Here is a 24,322-nt window from a genome sequence, read left to right as displayed (position 1 = left end):
TGGGATATGACTTTCTCACGTACTCTGGTGCCTCACATTTGACCATGTCTTCTGGAGGGGGAGACCCGGTGGCACTCAAAGGAAGGACAGCAGGTTACCAAGAAGAGACTTGATACCCTATGAGCATATACAGGGGAAGGTAATCCCCCTCAGGAACAGTCATAGGGGAGGGGAATAAGGGGAAAATGGAAGGGAAGGAAGAATGCGAGGATACAAGGGATGGGATAACCATTGAGATGTAACAAGAATAAATTAATAAAAAATATAAACTTAAAAAAATAAAATTCATAATAGTAACAATATTTTATGAAGTATGATATTCCCAAAATATCTCACTTCATTTCATTTGTTGTTTTCCCTGTCCCAAATCTAGGATATCATAATGATATATATATACACACACATATATATACAAGATCACAACTTAATAATATAAAGACATTTTAAATAAATTTTCTTAATTAGAGGTAAAGCTTATCTGAGAGTTCTCAAAAGAAAAAACAGCCTAAAAAGTCTTTCAAAAAATTTACCATCTCTAGCAATTAAGGATATATACATTAAAACAACTCTAAAATTTCATCTCATCCCAGAAAGAATGTCCAAGCATCAGCAAAACAACCTACAACAAATGCTAGAGGAAGAACTATGGGAAAGGAACCATCATTCACTGTGCATGGGATGGAATTTGCAAACTTGTGCACCCACTAGGGAAATCAATGTAGAGAGTTCGCAAGAGCTAAAAAAAAAAAAAATCTGCTATGTGACCCAGCTATACTGCTCTTCAGTCTATACCAAGGGCTTGACATCCTACTCCAAAGATACTTGATCAGGCATGTTTATTGCATTATTCACAATAGCTATCATACAGAAACAAGCTAAATGTCCTGTAAGTGATTAATGAATAGGGAACAGGTGGTAAATACATACAATATAATACTATTTAGCTGTGAAAAAAGAAATTTGACATTTCCATGAGACATAATTTCACAGTGAACTCCCTGGTCTTCTGGCTCTCAGTGTTTCCAATTCCTCTTCCCCAGTGTTCCCTGTGACTTCTGTGTTTGAAGTCTCACCAACCTGACTGTATAAACATGAGTCATACAAAAAGAGCAGTAGATACCCTACAGTGGATGAAGGAAAGCCCAGGAGTTCTCAGACCTACACACAGAAATACAAGTATCTAAGGAATGCTGAGAATGGGAGAAAGAGTCTTCTCCATGGAAAACACGCTGATCAATTACCCAATACCAAATGGTTACACTGAAAACATACATACAAGTAACACTATTCAGACTGATTCATATGTACTTAGGAATACATACATTTTCTAATGACAATTAATGAACAAAAGACCATGAATGTGAAAGAGTACAAGGAAGGGGGTGTGGAAGGGTATGGAAGGAGGAAAGGGAAGCACAGAATGATTTGATTATATTATGAATTCAAAAAGTAAAGGAAGTAATAAGAATAAAGATGGCTGCCCAGTCATTTATCCTATGTTCTTGAGAATTTGACAATCTTCTCTTTAGAAAATCAATCTCTAGAAGCCTACACAATGAGAACACTATGTAGGCGGCCTAGGTTATGCTCAAACCACATTAGTAAAACACTTTTAAGGTTCTGTGAACCCTAGCGATAAAGAGAAGCAAGTTTCTTTGGGTTTGTCAAACATGGGTTTGTCAAAGTACTAAATATTTTATTTCACTTGCATTTGAATAACATCTTTAAGGTGACATAGGTGGGACCCCCTTACTTCACCACTTAATTCTAATCCTCCGGTAGACAGAGTGAAGAGGCATCTGTAGTGGTGAAAGGTCAGGATCAGGCAAGGTGAGGAAGAATGTGGTAGCAAGTATAGTGGCTTTCTCCTTTTCATTCCCTCTTTGGGTTATCTTCTTTGCACTTGAACGATGGGCTGTTGTTGGGTTTTTTTTTTTTTTAATCAGAAAACAAAAACTATTTTAAAACATATTTTTAATTTGCCTTTTAATTTGTCTTTCAGTTCAACTTTAGAAACAAAAGGAAGAAGAGAAAGGGGGATATGAAGATCAACTAATAAAACTCAAGGAGGGGGTCATGAGTCTATCTGCACAGGTCGATCACCATCCAGTCAATGCCATTGCACCATGCTCACAGACAACCTAGATGTATCTATATACAAAATTCTCTGCCAGTGAATTAAAAATAACTTTGTGAGTGACAATTGAGGCAATAAGTTGAGAAGTACATTCACTAATCTACTTTCTGTTCTATTTTCCCTATATATTTCTATATTCTCCCTTCTTTCTTTTCAACTCCTATTTCCAAACCTAAGAATGTTAAGATAAGGGAAAAGAGAAACACCCCTGAGTCCAGCCTTGTTTTCTCTCTAAATAAGACCAATAATAACTTGTAACCAACTCCCATTGAAAATAACCCTCTATATCCCAAGAAAACAACAAAAAACCTACCTAACCCTCCCATTAAAGGAAATGGGTGTTGTTCTCTTAAGGTTTACTCCAGCTGATTTTAGGAGGAATAATACCTTTGTAGGGGCCTAAATAAAATTGTGGAAATGGTTAAATAATCTAGGAATAGCATTTGTGGTCCAGTTTCCAAATGTTGAGAAACTCTAGGCTGAATTAGAGTCCTGTGTAGGACAATCTGAAATGCAGTGGCATAGAATCCAAATGTAAGATTATTATTATTCATACACATTAGATACATTTTTACTCTAATATTGGTTTTGTACCCATATACCTCAATATTAATAAAAGGTTTACTTCCTATACTTGGAAAGTGCTATTGAAGGCTGTTTAGGATTAATAAAGTTAATTGTTAGTTGATCAAATAATGATCATATCAATTACTAGACTATTTTTATCACAAGAAAATACATCTTAGGTGTAACAGATAGATATTCTATAGAAAGATAAGGCAAAATAGTTAGACAGGGTCTTCAAAAACCTCAGAGACATGCATAATATGGCATTTAAAATACTTTTTATTATTTTAAAGATTCAGCATGTCCCATGAAGTGGGACAGAAGGGAGGACATCCTATTGGGATTCTAGGTGAGAGAAGCCTGGGAGAATGGGAAAATAGAAAGATCCAGAGGGTCCTAGAAACCTGCAAGAAGAACATTATGATGGGCGGATCTGGGCCCAGGCACTCAAACTATGCTCAAACTATGGCAATAGCCAAGGACAATAGGTGAAGTAAACTTTGAACCCCTACACAGATCTAGGCAATAGACAGGACATTATTCACAGTTGAGTGGAGAGTGGGAACTGACTTTTACATGAACTCTGGTGCCCCATATTTGACCATGTCCCCTGGATGGGGAGGCCTGGTGGCACTCAGAGGAAGGATAGCAGGCTACCAAGATGAGACTTGATACCCTATGAGCATATACAGGAGGAGGAAGTACCCCTCAGTCACAGTCATAGGGGAGGGGAGTAAGGAGAAAATGTGAGGGAGGGAGGAATGAGAGGATACAAGGGATGGGATAACAATTGAGATGTAATATGAATAAATGAATAAAATATAATTTAAAAAACAAAGATTCGTTTACAATGAGGCAGGATAACTCCTGGCAACACCCAGCATACCTCAAAGAGGATGATGAACATCAAAGAACCTCCTTATGGAGATGTTTTCAAATGTGGCAAACTAGCCACTGGGAAAAATATCCTTGTTTCTACCACAGGCACAATTTTGCCTAAAAATGGGTAAGCTTGGATGCAGGTAAAATTGATAGCCAAACTCTGCCAAGACAGGGTAAGCAAGTCCTCAATAGTTCCTGCTTCACAAATATGTCTGTCATATTATTGGGCCAGAAGGCTGAAGAAGATGCTCCAAAGTTATAAAGAGAGTTTTGGGTAGCTATTCGTGTAGCAAACTGTCTCTGTCATCTTCTCATTTGGAAAACTACTACCTTGCACTCCTGGTATACTCGGGAAATCAATTTTATTCATTCTCAAATCTCTTGTGGGATTGAAGGCCAGATAGTTTAGTTTTACAATTAAGCTTAGTAGTTTAGGTGTTAAGATGTTTTTAGGACTAGATAAATGTTCTAAGTTGATGATGGTGATATATGATAGATATTGATTTACATTCAGAATTTTAGATGCACCAAGATATAAAGTGTATTCTTCAAAGCTGTCAAATACAAATAGCCAAAACGCTATGAATGTAACATTTACATAATTCCTGATTGTGTCGTGGTTCTTCTTGCTATAGGTAGTTTACTATACCTAAGTGTAATAATATAAATGTATATGTACAAATAAAAAATTTCAATAAAAAAAGAAGCTTTCAGAGCAAAACCTAGATGCAAATCGCCTGGGGAAGGAAAAATGTCATATGCAGGAAACTAAAATGGCTTTTTAAGGAGTTAACTTTTTAAAAATAATCTGCATTTATGGTGGATGAAGGGCCAGTTACTTTACTCTGTTTCCTGGTAAATGTAAAAGGCACACTTGTGACATTTTTTGTATGTAATCATTTCCTCACATTTATACCATATATACATCATTTAGAATAATGGGATTCATTTTCATGCTCCTTCAGGGAATTTTGGTCTTTTGGGGGAGGGCCCTTACTATCATGCTTGGCTGTCTTCCTTGCCTTTGTACCCTTTCCTCATTCCAAATATCTCTCCTCTATTTTAACAAAATGTTTATTTCATTTTTGACTGTTTTTGAGTATATAAATAATTTTACTCCTTCCCTCTTACATTACCTCTATCTTCCAGTAAGTAAAGCAATTCTTCACTATTTATTTTTTTCAATGCCATTCATCTGCAAAAGCATTTAATAAATTCTCCTACTACATGACACTTTGGTAATTATTTCCAAATTTAAAGTCTTAATTATTTGTGCAACATATGTGTCTTTTAAGATTAGGAGAACTTTTTGAGCAAGAGGACAGGAAGCTAACTGGGCATTGACGATGGCCAACAACATTCTGACTCAAGTGAACAAGCTAGAAAGTAAGAGAGCGAGACATTGTATGTGCTCCTCTAGCCTGTACATACATGCATAGGTGTACACACCCACAGACACATCTATGCATACAGCACATACACAAAACTTAGAAACCTGCTCACCTTCTGTTGCCCCCATGCAGATAGTGCTTTCAGGATACTTTTTTCCTGTAGTTGCTTCTGGAATCTTTTCTTCTAGTAAATACTATTCCACCCACCACCCAAAGTTCTCCTTAGTGACTTTCTCTAAAAAGAGATACTTTGTTGATTTTTTGCTTGTTTTCAATTTCTGTACAAAAACAAATCATATAATTTCTCCATACACTACTTTAGCCTTTAAGATGCATCTCTGTAATAATACGTATCTCATTGTAATATTATGATTCAACTGAAATTCTAAGTAAAACACCCTGGGGAAAAAAACCTGAGTGAAAAAACAAACAACAAAAACACAGTTTATTTGTTCTGCTGTGGAGTTGCTTTAAAAAAAAAAAGCAGAATAAGATGGTTTATACCTATTTCCTAATTTGACAACTTCTACTGAAATTTGTATCTCATGAGATTTTGGTACCAATGAAATCAGATGCTCTGTTTAAAGGAAAAAGCACAGTGCTTGAAGAAGAGTGGGAAATATTACTACCTTTTAACATTAATTTTCTATACTACTTGCCATGCTGGACAATAAACTAATTAAATGAAATATTATACAGATCATATATTTTATTATATATGTTAAAAACAAACATGTTATAGCATTGTAGCACAAATACCTGATCACATTATGCTTAGATATTCACAGCACTTTTTTATACTTTTATTTTATTACACATATATAAAACAAACTACATGTGACTATCATGAGAAAAATGAGTTCCATATATGTTACATTCATAATGACTTGGCCATCTGCATTCATCTCATTTGAAGTAAGTGTTTTAAATATTGATCAAATTAATTGAAATAGTATAAAATAGAATGTATAATATACCACTTCATTTTGCCTTCATCACATCTTAATATAAAACATGACTTATTGAAATTAACATTTTATACCAGCAATAAGAACCAATAATTGCCAGCCTCCTTTTTCCTTTGTGTCCTGTCAAGACTTCCATGCCAGGGCGAAGTGATCAACTAGCAGGCCACAGAGTTCATGTCAGAGGCAGACCCTGCTCCCATAGTAGGGGACCCACATGGACACTGAGCCGCCTATTGGCTACATCTAGGCAGGAGGTCTAGGTCCTCACCATGTGGTTTGTGGTTGGTGCATTAGTGGCTGCAGGACCCCCTGGCCCCAGATTTGTTGGCTCTACTGGTCTCCTTTTGGAGCTCCTACCATTTCTGGGTCCTTCTATCTGCTGACTCTTCCATAAGACACCCTGAGTTCTGCCCAAATTTTTACTATGAGTATCAATATCTGCTTCAATCCCCTGCTGGCTAGAGTCTTTCAGAGGACATCTATGGTAAGTTCCTGTTCTGTTTCATCTCTTCAAACAATTCTGGTGTCTATTCTCTTTGCCTGTCTGAATGAGAATTAAACATCCTCCCTAGGGTCCTCTTTGTTATTTATCATCTTTATGTCTGTGGATTATAGTATGGTCAGCCTGTATTACATGGTTAATATCTGCTTGTTAGTGAGTATATACCATGCATGTCTTTCTGGGTCTGGGTCCTGATGAGACTTGATAGGCTGGGTTCAGATAGTAGGTGAGGAGGACTTTCTGAAGACTATGGGATGGGATTTGAGAAAAAGAGGGGACTAGGAGGAGATGGGGGATGGGGCAACAGTTGGTATGTAAATTTAATGAATTAAAAAATAACTTATAAAATATAATGTGAAATAAAGAACCAACAATAGTACTAAATTCCAAAACACAGGGTTAGAAACCGTATGTGAACAAAAGTAAAACACATTCTTTCTTCCTCCTCCTTCCTTCATCTCAACTTTAGGAATTTTGGATCCATATAGAAAGAGAAAGCACCTCTTTACTGAGCAGAAGGACTGATAACATTGGTTAAGATGGGAAGGAATGATGTGGCACTTTGTAAACTCATACACTTGGCATTGACTCTCCAGTTTTCAGGCAGATTATCAATTTTTAAAACCCAGTGGCAAGATAAATATGAATTTATTAATGCCCAATGTGGAATGTCTTTCTCTTCATTTATTTACATCAGTTATGCACCATTTAATAATTTCCCTTTGCTTGGAAACTCACACTTGTCACTTCCAGATTTATAATGATTTTTTTTCACAGAGAGAGTAGAAAACAGCCTGGAAAGTTGGAAACGATGAAATGAAAGGAATTGAAGTAGATGCCCTCAGCATAAAATATCTATCTCTGTTAAAGTGCATTCATCAATTAGGTGCATAGACAGCAGTGCCCGTTTTTCATTACCATGTCAAAGACTAGAGAATGTCAGGAAAAGGAGGATGAGCTATAAGCCACACAGATGTGTGTTCAAGAATCAACATAACTAGATGCTGATGCATCAAACCAATAAGATACTTTTAAGTGAGTTATTAGAGTCCAGCACACACATACAATGAAAGGTAAAGGCATCAAATTAAATGGAAATTCAAATGTGTTTTTGAACATTGAACAACACCAGGCTTATCACAAGTAAGCTCATCAATTACAAGTGAGAAAATTAAGACCAAGACATACTCTAAGCTTCTATGTCTCAGTCTGTTTGGTTTAGAGGTAATTTAAGACTAGATCTTATGTTAACACATTTATCATTTTCATCATTATGTTTTCTTCTCAGGACACATATTAGGTTCACACTTTCTCACTTTGTGAAGTAAGTTTCATTCTTCTATATGGAGGAAGGTCAGATATTAACATTATCCTGAGTAATGTTAAGTATATCAAATACATTCTTCGGTAAATCTCCACCCATATTATATTATGAGGAGATAAGCAATTAAATAAATATGTGTGAAGAGGACTTTAATACTGGTTCGTGCTGTTTTCTGACATTGTTTGGCACATTAAGATTATTTTCAGAGTGCTTTACCCCAGAGGACTTGAACGATGGCTACCTCCTGGGCTTCCTGCTAAATCTCACACTGAAGAAGTCTATGTGAGCTCTCACAGTGTTTCTGGCTATGGCTGTCAATCATATCTCAGTAGATTCTAGCCTACTTGGACCATGCAGAAATAGTCCCCCTTGAATTCCAAGACCCTTTCTAACTGTTAATTTTATATATGCCTAAGAGGGGAAGATCTCTAAGCAAATATTTGAATTAGTTTTATTATCAGTTATATTGGAATTTTTCACATACATATGGCAATTCTTCTTGCCAAACAGCCCTTGTGTTACCCTGTGGCAAGTACGGGCTCCCACTCACATTTACTCCAAGCATCATGGTTTATTATACAATGGTAGAGAATGAGTAAATGAGTGAATGCTTATATCAATAGCATTTAAGTATTATGATCATTATATACTCTTGGGAGTTAGTTTTTCTTCATTTTATATATATATATATATATATATATATATATATATATATAATCTTATTATCACATGACAATCTTTATGTTGCTTTTTATGTTACTATTTTTATAATGTTTCTGTAGGCCCAAGGTGATAAAGTTGCTTAGTTGATTGTGTATGTTTGGGTGAGGGGTAATGTGTGTGTGTGTGTATGTGTGTGTGTGTGTGTGTGTGTGTGTGTGTGTGTTTATAACACTTGTGATCATGAGTGCATTGTATTCTCTGCAAGCCAAAGTTTAAATTGTATGTCTCCCTTGATCATTTGCTACCTTATTACTTATCAGGACATGAATCTCACAGAACATGAAACTCAGAAATGTCCTAGTCTAGCTGGCCATCCAGCTCCAGGTGTCTTCTTGTTTCTATCCCCACACTCCGAGCACTGGGATAACAGGTGCACACAGCATCATCAGGCTTTTGTGTGAGCTTGGGAAATTCAAAGTGAAGTCTTAGTCCTTGCTCAGCAGATATTTTTCAGGCTAAAAAAAAAACACCAAATTTTTATTTCTTCTTTAATCTTGGTTCATAACTAGCATAAAGAAAAATTACCAACTCTCAAAATCCAGTGAAATGTTCTATAAAATAATCATAGAACTAAGTATGCAGGCAATAACATACATTACATTTCAGAGATGCTTCATTATTTATAGAACTCATTTCCAAACTGGTCTTATTTGATCTTTGGAACTGTGCTTTGCACTGCAGAAATCAAGAAAAGGCAAATGATCTTTCATTGCTTATGTAAAATGGGAGAAAAAAAATCTCTGAAAGCTGTAGGTTTTCTGACATATTACAAATTTGTTGTCAAAATTATTTAAAGGCAAAACTATTCTAAAATTTTATGAGACTGTTTATAAATCTTACTTTTTATATTTTACATATACTTTTCATATGTATAATATGATTAAAAGTGTATCACTAAGGCCAGGCTGAGAGAGAGAGAGAGAGAGAGAGAGAGAGAGAGAGAGAGAGAGAGAAGGAGAGAGAGAGAGAGAGAGAGAGAGTGTGTGTGTGTGTGTGTGTGTGTGTGTGTGTATGTGTGTGTGCATGTGTACTGTGTTTCAATATGAGGTGTTTTCTTTGACCATTATTGATATTAAACGTCACAGCAAATGTGCACTATGTAATTTTTCAAAATTTTTAATTCAAATGCAACTAGATCTTCAGATTTCAAATAATAATTTGTGGACTTCTGTAAAGAAAAGCTGTGGAAGAAGAACACCACTTCTGAACAGTAAACAGAGGTAGAGAATTTAATATGGATTTGGTCAAGAATCCAGTTTGGCTTCTATTCTGCATTCTATTTAGCTTTTTAATGCCACCCAGAGAGGAAGCAGCTTGAGCATCACCATTAACTAAAGTGAGGGGAATTTTCATCACGTCCCACACTTCAGTCATTTTCCTGATCTAGGAGTTCACAGTGAGTTTCCTTCTTTTGTCTTCTCCAGTTCCTCACTCTCTTTTGCCATGAATAAGGTTGATAGTTTAGAAGAATGTGTAGATGTTCTGTAGATTGTCCTCCAATTTAGATTTGTTCATGGAGTTTTGAAATTATTCAATTTCAGTGGATGCCTCAAGGCATCATTATGAAAGTATGTTTTGCTTTTGGTGGTGTTAACTGTCCACACAGAAGTCACTGTGCACTGGGTGTGCCCATTTTTGTAATTATCAAGTATTTTGTGAAGCTTGCACTTTTTACAAATTATACTGTATTGTGTCTCATATTAGCTCAGTACTTAGAACACAAGGAAATTTATTATTCTGGTTTTCCCCTATTACATGCTGCTTGTTTCTGGCATTTCTTCTACACTTGCTAATTAGATTCTATCATAAGGGATAAGTCCTTATTCTACTATTTTCTCAATTATTTTATTTCTCCCAGTATAGTCATAGGTATTTCGTTTACTATTTCAGTTTAATTCCATGACTATTATTTGTTACTGTTTTGTTGTCTCGCTGTTGTAAACTATTTTTAGAATAAATCATTAATATTTAATGTTGAAGTGGAAATATTTTGAATTAAGTTTATATATATTCATGAATTAAATATAATAGATTAGTTACATTTTGTTTTTATTAAATTCTTTAATTTTATTTTAAAATAAATTCTAAAATGTTTATAAATTGAACACATACCTACTTTAATGTATTCTATTTTATGGTACTATGGTACTAGTTTTTTCATTTAAGTTCTTTAATTTTATTTTAAAATAACACCTAAAACTTTTTTGCATGCTTTTTGATCATTGCCTTCTGGCAGGGCTCCCTTGTCAGGCTGCCATGGTAGAGGATGCACTCTGTCCTGATGACACTTGACTGAATGGGTAGGTGGCTGGGTCCCTTTTCTGAGGGTTATGGAAGGGGAAGACATGGTTAAGAGGGAGGGAGAGTGGGACTGGAAGGAGAGGTGAGAGGGGCTCTAATTGGAATGTAAAGTGAATAAATGAAAATAATTAATTTAAAAATAAAAATAAAATAAAACCTAAAAAGTATTAGAAATTGAACCTGGATCTAGTTTTAATGTATTCCATCTTTATAGTACTAGAATCTATTAACATAAAGCTTCAAGAAGATATTTCTCTCCCTCCTATATCTACAAAAATATTTTTACAGTAATGTTTTCAGATCTGCAAAGTGAGAGCTTGGGTCAATAAATTCAAATGATGACATTTTTTAAAGCAAAGGAAAAACTTAGGCAAAATCATTTCACTCTGGGTCTTGAAAGTCTACTCAACATAAGGTAAGTTTATATATTGTATACATTTTCTAATGTAACTCAGATTCATGTCATCTCAACCGAACTGTTGTTTCTAATATGATAGAAGAGAGTTAAAATCCCTAATGTCAATTACACATATACAGAAAAAGCTTAATGTGTTACTCCGCAGCATTAAACTGATTATCATGCTTGTTGTTGCTCATGCATGATTAAACAGTTAATAATGAAGAGAACATTTCTCTATTATTGTAAGTATGATGATTATACCAATGTAATTTATTTCACCATGATATCTTTACTTTGCCCTCATAGCCACTAATATATAGTTGGTTGAAATACTGTAAGGGAATGCTCTATTGTTACTGTAGAAAATTATAAAAATCATAAACTAAACATGACATAAAACTAAATAGAATAAAATCTATGGCAAGCTCACTAGTAAAAATTATTGTGCACAGAGAGGGCTATATATTTAAGCCAGAACACCCAATAAAATTATAAAAATGTGAAACAGAAATCATGAGATTCATATGAAGAACACAATTATTCAATGTCTGAATCCCTGGTGGCAGTTAAACATTTAATCTGAATGAATATTCCTATCACCAGTGTTCAGAGTTCTTAATATATATATATATATATATATATATATATATATATCTTTATGAATATATATGTGTGTGTGTGTGTCTGTGTGTGTGTGTCTGTGTGTGTGTGTCTGTGTGTGTGTGTACTTGATGTTATGAGACCTATGGCACATATTATACCAAGTCAGTATTAGCAGATAAACTGTCATATTAATGCCACACTTCTGTGTGCCACCCAACCCATGGGCACATTGCTTGCTTCTAAGCTCTGACATGAATCTCTATGACTAGACATGAGTAAAACATAAGCCTTATTTTTATAGGACTTACATTTAAACTTTATATACACATTTATTCCGACTTGACTCTGTGAACTCCGTATAAAGTTACATTCAGCACACTACTCATATTTTCGTCTGTAAAGGACTATGTCACAATGTTATCTCTATAGGGGGAAAGTTAAGTTTCAGCATGAAGTTGCTACATTCAATGGGGGAGTTGTCCCTAATCACAGTGCATCCTTCTAAATATTGTTTCTTGTTTGTAAAGACAGTCACATCCTTTTATGTGGAGGCTGTGTTAAATTAGGCAGCACTTGTGGAGTCCGGGTGCTGTCAACAGCTCTAAATACCCCTTGTTTCATCGGAACAAGATTGCATTCATCAGTGACTCAGAAAGACATGCAAACCTTCTCAGCTGTGCTACAAAGAAGGGCAGGCTGGAGAGCTAGAAGCCAGAATCAAATCCCTCCACTACCATATTTTTCAGACCATAAAATGCACTTTTCCCCCGTGAGAAGTGTGAGGGGGGTTAGGGTATGTATACCTTATGATCCGATTGCTGTTTATATTATTTTTCTTATCTAAAAACTGGGTTGTCTTATGGTCAGGTGCATCTTATGTACTGAAAAATACAGTGTTTTAAAGATGAATTTGTATCTTTGCATGACATTCTTCAGAATTGAATTTACAATGTGAATTTCCCTTAGCATATATTAAAAATAATGTTCTTATTGATATTTGGGACTTTCATATAGGGTTCTTTGAGCAATCCCTCTTCAATTCTTTCCAAATCTCAAGTTCCTACTCACTGTACTTTATTATTCTTCTCTCTCTCTCTCTCTCTCTCTCTCTCTCTCTCTCTCTCTCTCTCTCTCCCTCCTCTGTCTCTCCTCTCTCTTTCTCTCTCTCTCTTCTCTCTCCTCTCTCCTCTGTCTCTCTCTTCTCACTCTGTCTCTGTCTTTCTCTCTTCTCTCTCCCTCCTTCCCTCCCTCTCTCCCTCCCTTCCTCGTTCCTTCCCTCCCTGTCTGTCTCTGTCTTTTTCTCTACCTACCTCTGGTTTATGTTGGTTAACAATTCCTGGGAATTGGGTCTGACCTGGATTGTGGTTGATTTACCAAATGTCATACTATTAAAAATATAGAGCTTTCTTCTCCCAACCATAATCAAATGATAATAGTTCCTCAGCTAAAGGATTTCATGCCCTGTTCCCTTTTTTGATGCTGAGATTATATCTAATTTGAGCTCATGTTGATCTTATAATATTTTCACAGTCACTATGAGTCCAAATGTGTATCATCCATAACATATCCAGAAAAATCAACTGTTTGTAGTCACTCTCCACTTCTGACTCTGACAGTGTTTTTACTCCTGCTTTCACATAGATTCCTGGACTTTTAGTAGGTGCACTGTGATACAGATATCACATTTAGGGCCGAATACTCCAAAGTCTTACTCTCTACATCTTGACTAATTGTGAGTCTCCGTATTGTCATTTACTATAATATCCTCTCTGATGAAGGCTGAGCAATGCACTGATGGCAATAAGTCACCAGGAGTCATTTTGTTGCAGTGTTGTTTAGCAACATAAAATTAATAGACTTTTTCCCCTGGGCCTTGGCCACTTAGCCACAGTTTTTGGGCCCCACTGACAGTGTCAGACATAGGCCCAATATCAATACTCTCTTTCTCCTTCCTTGAAAGATTTCTTCCTCTCTCTCACTAGAAACTTTTATTAAAATGTTTATTTTATTGTTTAATTATATGTGTTTGTGTGTGGGTATGTACGCATGAGTGCAATCCTTAGGGAAGGCAGAAGAAAGTTTTCAGATCCTCCTGCAGCTGGAGGTACAAGACTCTATGATGTGAGCCTCCTTACATGGAAGTTGTGAAGAGAAACAGGGTGTCTTATAAACTTGGCTTGCTAAGAAAACTAAACTTCTGAATATCTCAACCTATGTCAATTCCTTCTCACATTCTCTAAACATGATTGTACTAACACTAAGATAATGGCATAGTAGTATCAAGCTTTCAGTCTTCCATCATACATGTTAATATTTTTACATGTAATATGTTGCCCAAGTATTTCTTCGGATTGCATCTTCTGACACTGTAGGAATAGTGAATAATTGTACTATAGTAATAGCTATTCAGTAAAATAATAACCAAAAATTACTTGTCTTTAAAAATGAAAGCCTTCTTTACAACTGTCTTTGCAAAGGATAATAAAGGCTTGGAGGTTCCATGAAGCCACTAGAGTATTATGATGTGTTTTCAATTGTGTATAGTGTGGCTTTGTTTTACAGGTCCTTTTTTGCTAAAGGGATCCAAACTGAACTTCAGTCACACTTGATAAAAGGATTCTTTAAAAATGTTAAGTGGCCTTGCCTTAGAGGTTTATCAGAAGTAATTTAATTATCTATGAGTAAGAGTGGCCCTGAACTCAAGAGACTCCCAGGTCAAGAGAGGCATGAATTCCTCTTGGCTGGAAGGTTCAGGGTCTTAAAGTGGAGCTGCTGTGTAGGCATGCTTCTTCTTTGCACTTTTCTTTTTTGACTGTTTATAAATCTGAAAAAAAAACTCAGTCACAAAGGTACTGTTGGCATTTGGAGAAAGACTAGACACTTGTTCGTAGGGAGACAGCTTTATCTTAGGAGTAAAATATCCTAGATGAGGTTACTGTGAGTTGGGGGGGGGGGTGATGAGAAAATGGGGTGAGCATTTGGATAGTTCCTGAATAGAAGGTCTCTACCTTTTCAAGGACAGTTTTGTCTGAGAAAGCTGGGAGAAAATGTTTTATTTGTTTCAGCACAGATATTCACAAAAGATGTAAAGGTACAAAGAACAGAGAACCTCAGAAAGTAGAAGAATTCTATTTTCTATGACCTAAATTCTGTTTTCCCCCCTCATAAGTCTTTGCTAAATTCTACATTATTCACTAGTGCTTTGCAAAATAGTTTTTTTTTCTTTTTATGTCATAGAAACATTATTTCAGTGTTAGAGTAAAAATAGACACTGCCTCAAGAACTAAACCATGGCTGAGTTAAATGTAGCACAAAATACTGAAGTTGATAAAAAGCAGCAAAAATGAATCATAAGAATAAAACTCTGGGTATGTGGAAGAGCTCTGAGCTGGAACTTCTCTTAGCCTGAACAGTGATATTAGAAGATTTTTCTAGTATCTGTCTCCAGATCAGTGAAGAAACAGAAGGGTAACAGAGGACCTTTGCCTGTGGGGATCAGGGAACTCTTCCCTGGCACAGGCAGGTGACCTGGTTTCAGCTCTTTGGGGACTCTGCTTCACACCCTAGGCTCCCTCCTTGGTCAGCAGAGGTAGGTGCTGGTGCTCTGCAGCTCCAGGATTAGGTGAGATAGTGTATGTAAAGCCGGTTATCCTGTCTTTTGCTGGGCTTTGAGTACCTTGCCCTCAGGCCCTGGAGCTAGGCTGCATCCATTCTAGCCAATTGTGCAGGGATTGCCTGCTGAGGCCAGTAGCTAGGTTTCTGCCCAGACCTTTCAGACCACTGCATTGGGCTGGCTGGATAATTTCCTGTCCTTTTATCTGAGGCCTGTCCAGCCTCTCCCAAGAGTGTGGTAGACCCTGCCAGGCTGTGGAGGCCGGCTAGGCCGGGTCCATTGTAACCAACTGTGCCTCTGAAGGAACCAGCTAGGCTCCTGTCCAGCCCTGCTCATACTGTGCCCCTGAGGCTGGACAAAGTGTCCACAGCCATTGCCATCTGGGCCCCTGTATGACACCTGGGCTTTCTGTGGGTGGGTGACTTGGGGTCTGTGGCCAGATCTACCAGTTTCCCTGAGATTTCCCTAGACCAGGAGCTCTGGTGCTTCACAGCCAGGAGTTCATTGCTATATACCAAGTTTACGCTGTAAAGCAAGGTCACAGCTTACAGCTCACAGCTCACGGTCTCAAGTCCAGACTCTGGGGACTGGGACCCCTTCCTCTCTGAGTCGCTGAATGACTGGAGGCCAGACCCACCTGTGGTCTGCTCTGTGTAGACTTTTCTCACCCAGTTTTCCCAAGCTCCCACAGTCCGTGGCTCCCAGTAGCGTCCCTGTCTCCTCCCTGCAGATCAAACACAGAGCATCTTCTGCACCGCCATCTTGGAGCCCCCCGATATTTATATTTCAAAGAGATGTTTCTAAGGCTCTACTAAGGACATTTTTTGGTCTGTAAAATCAAAGAATCAGAGAAAGAATTTCCAGGAAAGAAAATCTTCTTGTCACATAATAAGAAAAACACAAAATATACAGAACAAAGAAAAATATTTAAGACGGCAAGGGAAAAGGGCCAAGTAACATATAATGGCAAACCTAAAAGCCATAAGGGCCTGGACAGAGGTCCTGCAAACCCCAATAGACCATAGATACCAGGCCGGTGAAACTATCAATAACCATTGATGGAGAAAACAAGATATTCCATTAAAAAAAAAAGCCTATCCACAAATACGGCCTTACAGAAGTTACTAGAAGTAGAACTCTACCACAAAGAGACATGCTACAACCAAATTTACAAGGGAAATATATAACTACACCTTCGCAAAACCACAACCACACACAACTGCACCAACATAAAAAATCAAAGGATTTAACAGTCACTGGTTATTAATATCTCTGAACATCAATAGTCTCAATTCTCCAATAAAAAGATACTGAATGGATGCATAAACAAGATTCAACATTCCTTTGCATACAAGCAACATATGTCAGCCGCAAGGATAGACATTATCTCAGGGTAAAAGTTTGGAAAAAGGTATTCCAAGCAGACAGAAACAAGAAGCAACCCGGTGTGGCCATTTTAATATCTAATAAAATAGATTTTCAACCAAAATTAATCAAAAGGGATGAGGAAGGACATTTCATATTCATAAAAGGTGAAGTCAACCAAGATGACATCACAATTCTGAATTTCTAAGCTCCCAATACAAGGGCACCCACATTTGTAAAAGAACTATTAACAAAGCTTAAACCACACATAGATCCCCACACATAAATATTGGGAGACCTAAATGCCGCACTTTCACTGAAGGATAGGTTATTGAAACAGAAACTAAACTGGGAAATAATGACACTAAACAATGTCATGAATCAAACGGATCTAATAGATATCTACATAACTTCACCCAAACACAAAGGATTATACCATCTTCTCAGCACATCATGGAACCTTCTCCAAGGTTCAACATATAGGAGGTCACAAAGTAAGCCTCAACAGATACAAGAAGAGTGAAATAATACCTTGTGTCCTATCAGATCACCATGATCTATAGCTGGACTTCAACAATATCAGGAATAACAAAGAGCCTACTCACATATGGAAACTAAACAACTCTCTACTTACTGACACCTGGGTCAAGGAAAAAATAAAGAAAGAAATTAAGGACTTCCTGAAATTCAATGAAAATGAAGTAAAAATATACCTAAGTTTATGGGACACATTAAAGGCAGTGCTAAGAGGAAAATTCATAGCATTAAGTGTCTTTATAAAAAAAAAAATTGGAACCATCCCGCATAAGCAACTTAATGACATATCTGGAAGCCATAGGGGAAAGAAAAGAAATACTCAAAAGAAGTAGACATGTGGAAATAATCAAACTCATGGATGAAATCCATAAAGTAGAAAAAAGGAGAACAATTCAAAGAATTAACAAAACCAGGAGTTGATTCTTTCAGAAAATCAACAAGATAGACAAACCGTTAGCCAAACTAACTAAAAGGCAGAGTGACACTATCCAAATAAACAAAATTAGAAATGAAAAGGGAGACATAATAACGGACACTGAAGAAATACAAAGAATCATAAGATCCTACTTTAAAGGCATATATGCCATAAAATTAGAAAAATATAAGGGAAATGGAAATTTTCTTGATTGATTCCACTTGTAAGGAAGCAGACCTGGCAACAGAACAAAATGACAGTCTACAGATTTGGAAAAGATCTGCACCAACCCTACATCTGACAAAGGTCTAATATCCTAAATATAAAAAAAAAACCTCAAGAAATTAAACACCACAAAACCGAATAACCCATTTAAGAAATGGGGCTCAGAACTAAACAGGGAATTCTCAACAGAGGAATGTTGAATGGCTGAGAAACATTTAAAGAAATGCTCAATGTCTTTAGTCATCAGAGAAATGCAAATCAAAACTAGTCAGAGATTCCATCCTACACCCATCAGAATGGATAATATAAAAAAAAAAAAAACAAGAGACACAACATGCTGGCAATGATGATGTAGAGAAAGAGGAATACTCCTTCATTGCTATTGAGAGTGCAAACTTGTACAGCTATTTTGGAAATCAATCTAGTGCTTTCTTAGAAAACTGGAGATAGGGCTACCTCAAGACACAGCTAGTCCACTATTTGGAATATACCCAGAAGATGCTCCACCACACAATAAGGACATATGCTCAACCATGTTCATAGCAGCATTATTTGTAATAGCCAGAACCTGGAAATAACCTAAATGTCCCTCATTTGAAGAATGGATAAAAAACTGTGGTACATTTACACTGTGGAATACTACTCAGCTATTAAGAACAAGGAAATCCTGAAATTTGTGGACAAATGGATTGAACTAGAAATGATAATACTGGGTGAGTTAACCCAGAAGCAGAAAATTTTACATGGTATTTATTCACTCACAATTGGACACTAGCCTAAAAGCAATCTCCCATGAAAGTCTTCACTTACCAGGAGATTAGGATAGATGCAAGGACTTTCTATTGATACTCTAGGTAAGGGAAATATGGGGAAATAGGGAAACAGAAGGATCCAGAAGGTCCTTGAAACCTATGAGAAGAACATCATGACAGGAAGATCTGGACTCAGGGGCCTCTGCTCAAACTACTGCACCAACCAAGAATAATGCACGCAGTAAACATTGAACCCCTATTCAGATCTAGGCAATGCACAGGACATTTTCCACAGTTGTGTGGAGAGTAGGGACTGACTCTGACATGAACTCTGGTGCCCCATATTTGATCACTTCCCCATGGTGGGGAGGCCTGTTGGCATGCAGAGAAAGAATAGGCAGGCTACCAAGATGAGACTTGATAGGCCGTGACCATATGGTGGGTGAGGAGGTTCCCTTCTGTCACAGACCTATGGGAGGGCATTAGGATGAAGGAGAGAGGGAGGAGAAACAGGAGGAGACAAATAAGGGAATAATTATTGAAATGTAATCAGAATAAAATAATAAAAAATAAATATAAATATCAATAGATGATACTAGCAAACAATACAGTTATGATGGCTAAAAGTAACCCCAAGTAACCAAAGGGCAAGATGTCTGCTTATACCTTCTTCATGCAAACTTGCAGGAAAGGACATAAGAGGAAAACCTCTGGGGTCCCAGTCAACTCTGTGCAGTTTTCCAAGAAGTGCTCTGAGAGGTGGGCAACAATGGCTGTCAAAGAGAAATCCAAGTTTGGAGAAATGGCAAAGGCAGATAAAGTTCTTTACGATGGGGAAATGAAAGACTAGGGATGAGCTAAGGGAGGCAAGAAGAAGGTCCCTAATACCACCAAAAGTCCTCTGTCTGGATGTTTCTTACTCCGCTCTGAAATCTGCCCCAAGATCAAGTCCGCAAACCCTGGCATCTCCATTGGAGATGTGGCCAAAAAGCTGGGTGAGATGTGGAATAACTTGAGTTACAGTGAAAAGCATCCATACATTATCAAGGCAACAAAGCTGAGGAGGAAGTATGAGAAGGACGCTGCTGACTGTAATTCTAAAGGGAAGTTTGATGGCGCCAAGGGTCCTGATAAAGTTGCCCAGAAAAAGGTGGAAGAAGAGAAGGAGGAGGAGGAAGAGGAAGGAGAGGAGGAAAAGGAAGAGGAATAAAATCTGTCTCCTTGTGAATACCTTAGAGTAGGAGAACACCGTGATTGACACATCTCTTATTTGAGCTGTGTCTATTGCCCTTGTTGGGTTTAATTACAAAATTTGATCACAATAATATTGAAGTTTCTCAAAGTCTCAATGGTTTACATGAAGCCACCGAAGTACCGAAGGGGCTGGGGATTTAACTCACGCGCGCACACACACACACACACACACACACACACACACACACACACACACACACACACATGCACGTGCACACACACACAATAGCACAGCGGGTCCTTCATGCTAAGAGAGCATCAGCCGCAGCAGCAGCAGCCTTGGCAGCAGTTTATTCTTTAATCATCCCAGAGTTCCAAAGAGCCTTCTTATTGGCAGCCAACCTCCTCCCAGGTGAAATTCCTCAAGAGGTAATCGCACACAGAAGGACAAGTCTCGAGGAAGGGAGGGGCACGTTCTCAGAGCAGTAAACACGACTAGCTAACCAAGATAAACACAGACATGGAAGCTGCTAGAAACAGGACATGAAACAGCAAGACAGGCAGGCAGCCCAGTCGGGCCTGGTTCCTACAGAAGTGGCCATGGGCGTCCTGAGCACCCTGAAACTGTATCAAGGTTGTACATAACTCCAAACATTTTTAAAAGAAAAGGCACTCATGTTCTCACTCCGCTCACTTTGCTGTTGGCATTTGGAGATGTTCTGGTACTTTGTTTTCAACTCGTAAGGTAGTGTTAACTATATGGTTATTGGCTAGAAATCCTGAGTTGTTACCTGTACATATCTATAATTTGTAAAGAGAACAAAGCAACCCAAGCAGATTTTTGATGCTTCTTGTTTGGTGTGGAGGCTATGAGGAGAAGACGCCTTTTGGGATGGACCGTAGCCCAGGGCCTACACTGTGGGGCTGAACCTGTTGATACTGCAGTGAGCATCATCCATCTTCAAGTTGTCTTGTTTTTGTGCATAGTGGCCCAGCATTCTGCTGATACTCTTAGTTGTGGTAACAGGGGAAGGGGTAAGCTGGCATGAGAAGTGTTTCCATTTTTTTCTTTAGTTAAGTGTGGCAGATTTTAAACTGTTTTTAAACAACGTGTAGAACTCACCGTTGTCAGCAAAAAACTACTGCACCCATAAAAGCTTAAGAACCCTGTGTACCTTAACAAAATTTGCAACATTCTGTTATTTTTAGTATGTTTAGAATGCTGAAATGTTTTTATGCATTTTTATTATTTTTTATTTTATTTTTATTAATTTATTCTTGTTACATCTCAGTGGTTATCCCATCCCTTGTATCCTCCCATTCTTCCCTCCCTCCCATTTTCCCCTTATTCCCCTCCCCTATGGTGACTAAGGGGGACTTCCTCCCCATGTATATGCTCACAGGGTATCAAGTCTCTTCTTGGTAGCCTGCTGTCCTTCCTCTGAGTGCCACCAGGTCTCCCCCTCCAGGGGGCGCGGTCAAATATGAGGCACCAGAGTATGCGTGAAAGTTATACCCCACTCTCCACTCAACTGTGGAGAATATTCTGCCCATTGGCTAGATCTGGGTAGTAGTTTAAAGTTTACCACCTGTATTGTCCTTGGCTGGTGCCTTAGTTTGAGTGGGACCCCTGTGCCCAAATCTGCCTATCATAATGTTCTACTTGTAAGCTATCTATAGCAAGAAGAACCATGAGACATTTTTGAAGTTAAATAAGCAGTGGTTACACTTTAAAACTGAGAACAAAATATGAGTAGATACAGACCCTTATCTCACTGTCTATGTGGAGTAGCTTAACTTAAAAGGGTATCAATTAGCAAACACTTGACCTAATCCAAGGGAAATACATGATACACTAGAATTAGTGTGCTCTGCAAATCCCACTGACCAGCCTCATGGCTAATCTTTCTTAGTCCTTCCTACCAACACTAGAGCCCTTTCCCTGGGCCTCAGCTGAACTGAGTAGCCAGACCTGTCCTGTCCTTCTCCTGATGCTCCTGATAACATAAGCACAAAATCACCTTGCCTCTGCATCTCTCCCAGTACATTTCTTTTCATTAATAATGAGAAATTTGCTCTGGAAGAAAACCACAAGCTGACTTGTAAAAAATGTAATTTAAAAATAAGGAAGAAAATAACCATTTGCCACTAAAGTGCTTGTTTTAAAATATTTGCTTCAATGAAATCTGGGCAATAGATCTTTTCTAGGGGTTATCACTTAAGAACTATTAAGTTCCAATAAGAGCTCTAATTCTATAGAACATGGATGCATTTGTGGGTACCTCATAACGATTCATAAATTTATTAGATCATGATTTGGAAGGGTCATGGTCCCTTCTGGACACACTCAGTTCAAAATTAAGATAAGATAAGTTTATTCTTGTTTTGTAAAGGAGTGAAACTGTGGCTCAGACACTTTGGGCCCAAATTCCTCAAAAATTCTCCAAGGAACTTCCCCCAAAACAAGAGAGGACAATTTTTAGGGTATCATGACAGACTGTTTATTTAAACAGCAATGTTATCCCCGGAAACATAGATGTACATGCCTCGATTAGCAGTTAACCATATGTATTCTTTGATTGCTCAGGATTTGGTCTTTTTCACAAGACTGTCCAGGACAACCTAATTCAAAAGAGGTCAATTGTTTGTATCATGCATCAGCCTTCCCTGTGTCCGCACCTGGGATGTTCATGCATAGAAACAAAGGGCCAATCATGAGAACTTGTCAAACCCTTCTCTTTTAGAATATGGGAAGCGTCAGTCCCTTACTAGAGAATCCCTCAAATTTGCTGAGATATCATCTGTACACACAAATTAGATCTTATCAAGAGTAATTCATTTTTACCAATGGTTGCTTTAGTAGGATACAAGGTTATTAGCTCCTGGCAAATTGACCTCTTGAGAATTTCCATGAGTCCTCATGCATGCATATCTTCCCAGTATGCCACCAAGTAATGTTCTAGCTACTTAGAACTTGGAGAGCAGCATGTGATACTATGGGATGGAGAACAATAATGCTTGTCTGTGTCCTGCTTTATGCAGGGGGTCTCTTTTTGCTATTGTTTCCACCTCAGAGGCACTGGCTGAGTGCCAAATAACCTAATACTGTCAAGAGAGATAGAGATGTTTGTTCTCAGATGAATTCTTGCCCCTGGTTAGTGGATTTTCCTTGGTGACTTCTCATTCTTCATATAGCTACTATAATGGGGAACAGCAGGTTTCCAGACTTCTTTTAATGAGATGCACCTAATTCTTGCTTGGTCTTTAGATGGAATCTCTGACATCAAAACTCACACTATGTCATTTCTACCAAATACTTTGAATACAAAATATCAGTCCTTTAATTTCCAACTTTCTTCCAATTTATTACTTGATCTGTTAATTTGCACGATCTTAAATATTTTGATTTTCTTATTAATCATGTTTTTGTATTCCTTAATTACTCAATTTTATTATTTTAATTTCAATTTAAAAATATGCAAGTACTAAAACTCATAGATGTGACAAATAATATTGTGGCAGCAAAAAACTTTGAAAAAACAATATTTTGTTATGATAATCTTTGTTTGATTTTATGAAGTGCATGAAAGAGTACTCAACTGTCTCCAAAGTTGACAATTTAGTCTGCTACAAAGCAAGCCTTGACTAATACAAAAAAATTAAAATAACCCCTTGTATTTTCTCAGATCATCATGGATTAAAGCTGAATTTCAACAATAACAGAAATTACAAAAAGCCTACAGACTCATGGAAACTGAACAACCTCTCTACTCAGTGATAACTGGGTCAGGAAAGAAATAAAGAAAAAACTTAAGGACTTCCTAAAATTGAGTGAAAATGAAAGCAAAACACACTTGAACTTATGTGGCAAAATGAAAGCAGTGTTAAAAGGAAACTTCATAACACTAAGTGCCTTCATAAAAAAAATGGAGAAATCTCATTCTAACAACTTAACAGCACAACTGAAATCTGTAGAAAAAAGGCGGAGGCAAACATACCTAAAAGGTATAGACAGAAGGAATGATCAAACTCAAGGATGCAACCAATATTAGAAACAAAGAGAACAATACAAAGAATTAACCAAACGCTAATTCTTTGACAAAATCAGTAAGATATACAAACCCTTAGCCAAATTAAAAGGCCAAGAGAGAGACAATATCCAAATCAACAAAATCAGAAATGAAAAGGACATAACAACACACACTGAAGAAATCCAAAAAATCATTAGGTCTTATTTTAAAAGCCTATATTGCTACAAAATTGGAAATATCTAAATAAAATGGGCACTTTCTTGTTAGATTTCGCTTACCAAAGTTAAATTAATATCAGGCAAACAAGTGAAATAGTCCTATATCCCATAAGGAAATAGAGTCAGTCTTGAAAAGTCTCCCAACCAAACAAGAAGGGGAAAAATGTCCATGGA

General features: G+C 37.3%; 1 pseudogene across 1 annotated transcript; it reads left to right on the top strand.

Annotated features, from left to right (window-relative positions):
• The first annotated feature begins 19,321 nt into the window (after window positions 1-19,321).
• On the top strand, window positions 19,322-19,915 carry LOC311596909 (high mobility group protein B3-like; annotated as a pseudogene). The gene has a single exon. The product of its transcript is annotated as a high mobility group protein B3-like (transcript).
• The last annotated feature ends 4,407 nt before the right edge of the window (window positions 19,916-24,322 follow it).

The sequence above is a fragment of the Acomys minous genome, assembly GCF_964271855.1.
Source record: "Acomys minous genome assembly, chromosome: 4".
Classification (NCBI taxonomy): Eukaryota; Metazoa; Chordata; class Mammalia; order Rodentia; family Muridae; genus Acomys; species Acomys minous.
This window is presented reverse-complemented; position numbering and strand designations above follow the sequence as displayed.